Raw genomic sequence first — 10089 nt, 5'->3', positions numbered from 1 at the left:
ACAGACAATCCACGTGCAGACTTCAATAACCCATTGAAAGACTGACATATTTGTAGTCAGGGTTCCCCATCGTCTGCCACCATCCGCATACATTGTCCACTTGTCAAGCTCATGTCGCATCAACCAATGATAGGCTCTTTCATCTTCCTGACTGATCGATTCCATGCGCCTCCTGAATTTGCACTCTTGGTGATCAGTTGCAGCCATCCACATTAAATTATGCAAGTCCTTGTTGGGATGTGCCTTCTGAAAATTGGCTTTCAGGTGCCTCACATAGTAAATGTGGTATGCATACAGTTCCTGCTACTTAGGCAAACGTTGTACAGAACTTAAAATACCGCCATGCCGATCAGATATTAGGCAAATACCTGAACGTTGTTTGACAACGTGCTCCTTCAAGTGGTTCAAAAATAGCATCCACATCTCTTGGATTTCATTGGCACAAATAGCAAAAGCTAGGGAAAATATTTGTCCATTAGCATCTACTGCAACGGCGATCAATAGCTTAATATCATACTTTCCATAGACATGAATGTCATCTATGGATATTACCGACTAACAATGCACAAAACCATTAATTGTTGGTTTAAATGCCTAGAACATATATTTAAATATATATTCTGGTATTCTCGAACTCCGCTCAAGCTTCCATTCAACAACAGTCTCGAGGTTAAAGTGTTGCAATGCGGCCATGTACTTGGGTAAAGATGCAAATGACTTATCCCAGTCACCATAAACAATTTCAAACGCACGTTTGCGCCCAAGAAATGCCTTTCTTTTGGTAATGTTACACTCATATTCCTGGTAGACAGATGTAATACACTTTTTGATCTTGTACCTTATAGAGGCTTCAATTTGTGGAATCAAGACAAGAGAAATCAAGTCAACATCCAAGTTAAAGTGATTCCCGATGAATGTGTCCATTTCACAATTGTGGGTGCCAATGTATTTACCACAACTCACATATTTATTTTCTTCTTCCTCGCACGCAACATCCAATTACAACCTGTAAACCATCTACGACAAATAGCCTTGTATACATCCGGATATGACTTTCATACCATCATCTTACGACACTCTTTTACGCTATACATTTTCACCGCCCTGATTAGGCGCGCCTTATCAGGAAAAAGCATGCCCTTTGACAACACTGTTGGTCTACATTCATCTCACATTGCTATCCAAATTTCGTCAATATACCTTGTGAGGGCATCCACATCCGGCATACTTGGCAAATGATCAAGATAGGGAATATGCCTTGAATGAAACGACACGTGAGACTGGTACACTCTTGGTCCAACGGGAGATGGAGTATGCTCCCTCGTCAAATCAGGTTCGACATTCCCTTCCTCCTCCTCATCACCCTCATCAAGAAAGGGTGTGTCATCTTCAGACTCATCAGCATTGTTGTCATAATCACTATTCTCTTTCTGACTCTGTGCATTTGCCAGATTCCGAGTAAATATGTCGTCTTCGGGCAATTGAATAAGGACATGACCATCAAGTTGGTCATTTTCACTACACAACCAAAGAAAGTTGATTATACGGCAGCTAAACTTTAAAGAATTTATAAATAAGGTTCTAAAACAGATATTTGTATATTTCACCAGACCTCAGGTCTGAAGTTAAGTTTTATGTAGGTTCCTAAAATCGGCTAAGTACACTTGCCTTACGGATTAGGACGTGTCACACCTCCTTTTTCCGCACCCGAGGGGCGCAGGGGAGTTTTTTCCAATTAAAGGACAATCGAAACGGGATTTATTTATTTATTTCAGAGTCGCCACTTGGGAGATTTAGGGTGTCCCAAGTCACCAATTTTAATCCCGAATCGAGGAAAATAATGACTCTATATTATAGTCTGCGTACCAGAAATCCGGATAAGGAATTCTATTAACCCGGGAGAAGGTGTTAGGCATTCCCGAGTTCCGTGGTTCTAGCACGGTCGCTCAATTGTTATATTCGGCTTATTTATCTGATTTTATACAAGCGTGAACTTATGTGCAAAATTTAACTTTTAACCGCTTTTATCATTTAACTGTTTTATCAAGAATTTGCAACGTTGTGAAAATGTATCTTGAACCACGTTACAATCAGTGTACCCGTGGTCGTCGACATACTTTGACTCCGTTGAGATTTGGACTTGGGTCACATCAATGCGCACCCGAGTTTAAGGAAATTGAATTATTAATGGCGTGCCTAACGCGACTAGCGTATTGTCATTTTGGGGAAGGCCGTAAAATTCGCTAACCGGCCTGTCCCGAATTCTAAGTGTTTTAATATATATACATTTAGAGGGCCCCGCAACTTTGTATTTTTTATTTGTCGAGGCTCATCTCATTTTTTTATTAGAATTTGCAACGTCATGGAAATGCATCTCAGACCACGTCACAGTCAATGTACCCGTGATTAGAGACACATTTCGATTCCGTTGAGATTTGGATTTGGGTCACATAAATGTGCACCCGAGTTTAGGGAGATAACATTATTAAAGGCGCTCCTAAAGCAACTAGCGCATTATTATTTTTGGGGAGGGCCGTGAAATTTGTTAAACGGCCCATCCCGGAATCTAAGTATTTAATAAATATATTTTGTGAGGGCCCCGCCATTTGTCCCTTTTATTCGGCGAGGCTCGTCTCATTTTATTCTTTATTATTATTATTATTATTATTTATTTTTTATTTTTTATTTTTTAAAATGATGCCATTTTTATGTCTTTAACAATACTAAAACTTACGGCCTCTTTACAACTAAAATCCCATGACTTGTTAGAAGTTTAATAAAGGGAGTTTAGTGAATGAGTGTTTCGGTAGTAGTAACAGCATGCACTAATACTATTTTTTTTCGAATGACCTAACCGAAGGAAAGGACGAACAGATTAACGTCAAACTTGTGTCATAGAACGACTAGTCCAATTTAATTAAACGACATCAAGTAAACGATAATAACATAACACAAAAATGAACTAAAATGCATACGGTGAAACATAAGCAGAAAATTATCATATCAATCGATACATTGCAACTTCGAACATTGAACGTAAAATTTCTTTACCCAATACATCGAGGCTTACTAACCTGAATAAACAGAAACGCATAGAGCCATGGACCAAAAACTCTGCAGCAAAACTCAACAAACAACCTCGGACAACAACCTCGACGTACCGGACCTCGACGAACCAAAGACGACCTCGATGAAATAGAAAGCTTGGCCAAAAACTGTTGCTGCTGCTGGATTTTTCGAGAGGTTAGTTGCTGCTGGATTTTTCGACGCAGCAGGTGGGCTCGAGAAATGCAATGGAAAGGGGTCGTTTTGGACGCGAAGAAGGAGGAGCTATGGAAGGTCGTCCGGAAGCAGCTGCGTCGAGCAAGCTGCCGGACTAGTGAACGAGCTGATGGAAGGGTTGTTCGATGGTGGTTCCGGCATTGGGTGAGTGGGGTTGTTTGGTTCGGACGGTGGTCGAGCTGTTTGGGCAGTGACGTTTGGTGGTGGTGTTGAGCTGGTTTTTGGACGTGAGAGGGCTGGTGGTTATGGCGGAGAGGGAGCTGGGGAAGGTGACGGGGTGGTCTTTGGGTTTTTGGACGCTGGGGGAAGTCGGGATTCCGATCCGTAGGGTTTGCTCTTTCTTCTTCTTTTTGAAGAAGAAAGAGGAACAATGGTAGGGTCTTGTTTGGTGCTGCTGGAGGGTCGTTTGGGTGGTTTAACGGAGGGGTCGTGACGGGGAGTGTGAGCGTGGGGAGGGAGGTCCGGTGGTCGAAGGCCTCCTCCTGGTTTCTGCTTCTTCTTTTTTTTGTTAAGAAGGAAGAAGAACAGTAGTCTTTCCCATTTTTCAAATTCCCCTTTTTCAAAAAAGTCTCTCCTCTCCCATGCTTTTGTCCGTGTTTTGCACTGGGTTTTGCCCAGAAAAATGAGCCCACGCGTGGTGGGGTTCGAGGCATATGTCCCCCACGCGTGGTGGGGTTCCCCATGTGTCCTGGACACGGTTTATTATGGGCTAGGTCCGAAAATTAGGCCTAAAACCGAGTAGTTTGAACCCGAATATTATTCTTTTGCCCGGACCCGAGAAATAGGAACATGTTGCTTAACTAGTCCTATGTAAGCAAAATAACTACCAAGATAATACTAGTATTTAAACAAAACTATATCTTTTTAAATATTTTTCAAGGTTTAAAATAGCTACAAAATATTAATAAAACTATTTGTAATTTTCGTTTTTTAAATATTAAGATAAAATATGAAGTAATATTTTTTGTATTTTTCAAAATTATAACGACTGCAAACATTAATAGAACTATATATATATTTTTTTTAATTTTCGAATTTATATAAAGTACCAAATAAAGTACAATTTTTTTGTATTTTTCAAGTTTATGAGAGATACATAAACTAAAATTTATATATATTTTTTTTGAAATTTTTCTTTTGCAACGAAATAAAGTAAAAATAGTTAAAATAACTATACTAGACCCAATTTCACATATTCACGCTAAAAATGTGAAAATTCTCGGGGAGGGTCAAAAATCACGTGCTTACAGCTGCCCCTCTTTGACTGGAAACACGAAGAGTTTTCCGACAAAGAACGACCGGACGTGTTTTTGACCCGACCATTACTTGGACGGACTACACTTAAGGAAAGGGAGGGAATGTGACCGAGCCCTGGTATCTGAGCTGCCTACATATCCTTGGTTATACAGGAATCAGGCCACGTGTAGTTCGGGAATGAGAGAGATGGTAGAGGGTACCGAGGTGGAGAGCCGATCGAGGTGCCGTTCCGTTGAGGTTCCGGTCCGCGGTCCTGTCATCATAAATGAAAACTGAAAAAGACTAACTAAGCCTATCAGCTACTAGTTACAAGGATCCCTATCTCTTAAGTCTTCTGAAACTTGGTCTTGAGTCTTGAATGGTGCTTCATACAGACTTTGGATTTGAACCTTGATACTTTCTAGTTGTAGGCGCTAGTTCTTGAGCAGATCACATCTGTTCTCCACTTCCGTGCTTTGGATTCATTCATTTTTCTTCTTTTTTCTTCATTTTTTTTTGTTTTTGTGACTAGCTTTTGTTGACCCTCTCAGACTGTTGACTCGCATTCTTGGGGCGAGCTTCTTGTCGCTTCTATCTTGGATTGAGTGCTGGGGATTTTTGTTGTAGCCTTCTGCCTTCCAATGGGTTACGGCTTGACTTAGAACGATCCCGCTGTTCTACAGGCGGACCCCTAACCTCTTCAATCTTTGACATATAACAATCTTCTGCTCTACAGGCAGGCCCCTGACAATCAAAACAAACAAAACAAACAAAATTTCCTAACCCAGTTTGCACTGGGAAGGTTGGTGAGTCGTTAGCAAAATCGTAGCCCACTGATACTACTGGTGCAGTGCTGAGAGTGAACTAAACACTAGATTAGGATGTATTCCCTTGTTATGCAGGTGGGTGCCTGGTTTTAGGAAAATGACTCCTTTTCAAAATGTTTTTTTTTCGGTATCTTAGGAGAAAGATTCATCAGACTAAGATTTTGATCCTAGGAGAAGGTTCGTCAGACTAGGTCTCTATCTTAGGAGAAGTCTATCTTAGGAGAAAAATTCATCGGACTAAGATTTTGATCCTAGGAGAAGGTTCATCAGACTAGGTCTTTTCTTTTTGGTATCTTAGGAGAAAGATTCATCATACTAAGATTTGGATCCTAGGAGAAGGTTCGTCAGACTAGGTCTCTATCTTAGGAGAAAAATTCATCGGACTAAGATTTTGATCCTAGGAGAAGGTTCATCAGACTAGGTCTTTTCTTTTTGGTATCTTAGGAGAAAGATTCATCAGACTAAGATTTGGATCCTAGGAGAAGGTTCGTCAGACTAGGTCTCTATCTTAGGAGAAAAATTCGTCAGACTAAGATTTTGATCCTAGGAGAAAGTTCATCGGACTAGGTCATTTTTTGTTTTTGGTATCTTAGGAGAAAGATTCATCAGACTAAGATTTGGATCCTAGGAGAAGGTTCGTCAGACTAGGTCATTTTTGTTTTTTGGTTATCTTAGGAGAAAGATTCATCAGACTAAGATTTGGATCCTAGGAGAAGGTTCGTCAGACTAGGTCTCTATCTTAGGAGAAAAATTCGCCGGACTAAGATTTTGATCCTAGGAGAAGGTTCATCAGACTAGGTCATTTTTTTTGGTATCTTAGGAGAAAGATTCATCGGACTAAGATTTTGATCCTAGGAGAAGGTTCATCAGACTAGGTCATTTTTTTGGTATCTTAGGAGAAAGATTCATCGGACTAAGATTTTGATCCTAGGAGAAGGTTCGTCAGACTAGGTCTCTATCTTAGGAGAAAAATTCATCGGACTAAGATTTTGATCCTAGGAGAAAGTTCGTCAGACTAGGTCATTTTTTGTTTTTGGTATCTTAGGAGAAGATTCATCGGACTAAGATTTTGATCCTAGGAGAAGGTTCGTCAGACTAGGTCTCTATCTTAGGAGAAAAATTCATCGGACTAAGATTTTGATCCTAGGAGAAAGTTCGTCAGACTAGGTCATTTTTTGTTTTTGGTATCTTAGGAGAAAAGATTCATCAGACTAACCACTCAGGAGGAAATGCATCTCCTACGGGTGAAACTGAAACTAAAACTTAGGAGGAAATGCGTCTCCTCGGGGGTAAAACTTAAATTAGGAGGAAATGCGTCTCCTATGGGTAAAACATAAACTTAGGAGGAAATGCGTCTCCTATGGGTAAAACTAACTTAGGAGGAAATGCATCTCCTATGTGTAAGACTCAAACAAACTTAGGAGGAAATGCGTCTCCTATGGGTACAATAAACTTAGGAAGTGCGTCTCCTATTGGTAGAACTGAACTTAGGAGGAAATGCGTCTCCTATGGGTGAAACTAAACAAACCTAGGAGGAAATGCGTCTCCTATGGGGTAAAACTAAACAAACCTAGGAGGAAATGCATCTCCTATGGGTAAAACTAAACAAACCTAGGAGGAAATGCATCTCCTATGGGTAAAGACGTGGAATGTATTCCCTTATTATACAGGTGGGCGCCTAATGGTAAAGACACAAAATGTATTCCCTTGTTATACAGGTGGGTGCCTAGAATATGAAATGTACAGACAAAAGTATTCCTCTCGTTATTCAGGTGGGCGCCTGTTTAAACTAAGACATAAAAGTATTCCTCTCGTTATACAGGTGGGCGCCTGGTAAAGACATGAAAAATGATATGCCCGCATTATACTGGTGGGTGACCTTGAACAGAAATGAAAAGACAGAAAATGTATTCCTCTCGTTATTCAGGTGGGCGCCTGTCAAGAAATGTAAAGACTGAAACCAACATATCCTATTTGAGGGCGGATGAACCCAACATATCCTATTTGAGGGCGGATGAACCCAACATATCCTATTTGAGGGCGGACGAACCCGACATATCCTGTTTGAGGGCGGATGAACCCGACATATCCTATTTGAGGGCGGATGAACCCGACAGATCCTATTTGAGGGCGGATGAACCCAACAGCTCCTGTTTGAGGGCGGATGAACCCAAAAATATCCTTAAGACTTGAAAATGTCTTACCTCGAATACTTGCTGGGGATTGGGATGAATTTTCCTTTTCTACCTTCCCCAAATTTTTATTCCTTAAGACTATCTCCCTTGATTTACTTACCTGTTGGGGGGTAAAATGTTATCAGCTGGGGGTACCTGACTTCCAGAAAATTTTCTAAATGGAAGGAAAATTTTCTGCCCCAGTTTGATAATATCCCTTGTGGCACGCAGTTCTGGCATCAATGCCCTTCCTTTACCTGTTTCAAATCAAACAAAATTGTTAGTTTAAAACATGGTGGTTGGTTGTGATACTCCTACTGGGATGACTTTTCCCTTTCTCCTTCCTTGCTCTGCGTTCAACAACTTGTTGGGGATGATCTTATGTGCTGGGGATAATCCCTTCCTGCTGGGGGATATCCCTCTTCTTTTGTGGCATAGCTTGGAAACTGGCATTTCCCCGACCTTTTAGTCTAGTATGGATCTCGCTAAATCACGCTCACCGCTTTCCTTGCTTTGTTCATGGGCCTTGGCCTTGAGGTTTATAACTTTTGTTTTGGCAAGGATATCTCTCTTGACGCTTGTCAATCCTTTTGTCAATTCCCTTTGCTGGGGATATCTTTTTGACACTGGCCTCGCGTTTGTTCCCTGCTGACTACCACTTGGATGTACTAGCCAGATCTCATTTTGGAAAGCTGATGGCCTATTTGAAGTCATTTCATACTTGTTCTGACCAGACAGACTCTATTGGGGATTTTTCTATGAAAGGAAAAAGATAAAAGGGAACAGAATAAAAAGACAAAGGAAAAATAAAACATGACTCTTTAACAAAAGAAACTATAAATAAAAACCCTATCAAATGCAGATGCCGACTCTAATGGCCATGACATGCATATGGGGCCTATCCTTTACCGTCAATCCTCTTTCAAGATCTTCAATTGGCGATTCCACAACTGATTCTCACTCTTATTCGACTTGTAGTGCCCGAAGGGTTTTCACTATCAAGCCTCTCTCATTTTGGTTTTCTCTCAGCTTTTATCGCCTTATGGTGCCTGTGAAGGTTTTCACCAATAAGACTCTCTCATTTGTATCACTTTCCAGCTGGGAATTTGGAGTGTTGCTGGCATGACTCTTTTTGTTGGAGATTAGAGTCCTTTCTGTTGTGGAAACAGAATGTTATGTTCGCCGGTAAGAATCTTATTTGTCTGACTTGGCATCTTTTGAAGACTGGTCAGAAGGTCTTTCTTTGGACCGTAACGTGGGTTTTGGATAGGGCTAGAAAAAAAAAGGTATTAAAGGCTCAAAAATGCATTAATTTTGGGTTATTAATTACAACCTTCGGAATTAGATTTATTTACAACAAACGCAACTTTTGCCCCAGTTTCTTGCTTGGGGATATTTTAATTGATTTTTTTTTTCATTTTTCAAAACTATGACCGAGCCGTGAAGCGCCTACGTATCCTTCTTTGAGGAATCAGGTCAAACGTAGTTCCCAATTCCTCTTTTTTCATTTAATTTTTTTTTTGTTATCAATTTTCTTTTCTTTTCTTTTCTTTTTTCATTTCTCCTTTCTTTTTGTCGTTTTTTCTTTCTCTTTTTTTTTCTTTTATTCTTCTTTTTCCATTTTGCTGTTTTTTTTTTCTTTCTTTTCTCTTACCTGCCATGCTTGCGTATTTTATTCGTTGCTACTAATTCCGAACGAGGGGCATGAAAGAAAAATAAATAAGGCTCAAAAGGGGTAACAAAGGATAAAGTGTTTAGGTAGCAGAACAAAATGCCTTCGTCATTTCAGTCTTCAAAACATGCCAAGTGCAAACAACACACTTTAAATTTGTAGTCTCTTCTGATGGTGCTGGACTTGACAATTATGTTAAACATTTTATTTTTCCTTTGTCATTTCTAAGCACCGTTGGGCGACACTCTCATTATCATGAACGCCCCTCATGCCAATTTGGCGAATCTTTCTTTGACGGTTTTCTTTGTGTTTAAACTTGCCCCAGTTCCATATGACTCGAGCTCTGAATAATCTCAACCGTCCTTATTTCCTTTAAATGGTCTGATCACCTTTTCGGGTTTTATGATTAACTTTTAAGATTAGGCCCAAACTGGGTGCGCATGTCATGTCCCTAGAATCGGCATTGAACAAAAATGGTAAAATGACTAAACAAAAAGATGACTGGGAATAATCAAAGACCGGATTTTGCATTAGACTACCGGCGAAATGGTTTGAATAAAAAAACAAACAAAACAACCAGAATAAAATCCTAACACAAACTGGACAAAATTTAAACAAACTGCTATGACAAAAATGGAAAGATAAGCGGAAAGATATTGACACAAAACAAAATCCGAATTACAATCCTAATAATCCGAACAAACAGGAATGACAACAAAATAAGCCACCAACTGCTTCTTTCTTGTTAACCAAGGAACGGAGCGTCCTCCCATTTTATCAAACTTGGCATCGTAGCCACTGAGCTTTGCATTAGTATTGCAATGACCATTGCCAACTTCCATATCATTACCCTTAGTCAACAAGTTCCCAATAGGACTCGAATGCTTCCGTCATCAGG

This window comes from Nicotiana tabacum, chromosome 6 (genome assembly GCF_000715075.1).
Source record: "Nicotiana tabacum cultivar K326 chromosome 6, ASM71507v2, whole genome shotgun sequence".
NCBI lineage: Eukaryota > Viridiplantae > Streptophyta > Magnoliopsida > Solanales > Solanaceae > Nicotiana > Nicotiana tabacum.
Note: the sequence above shows the minus strand (reverse complement) of the source record.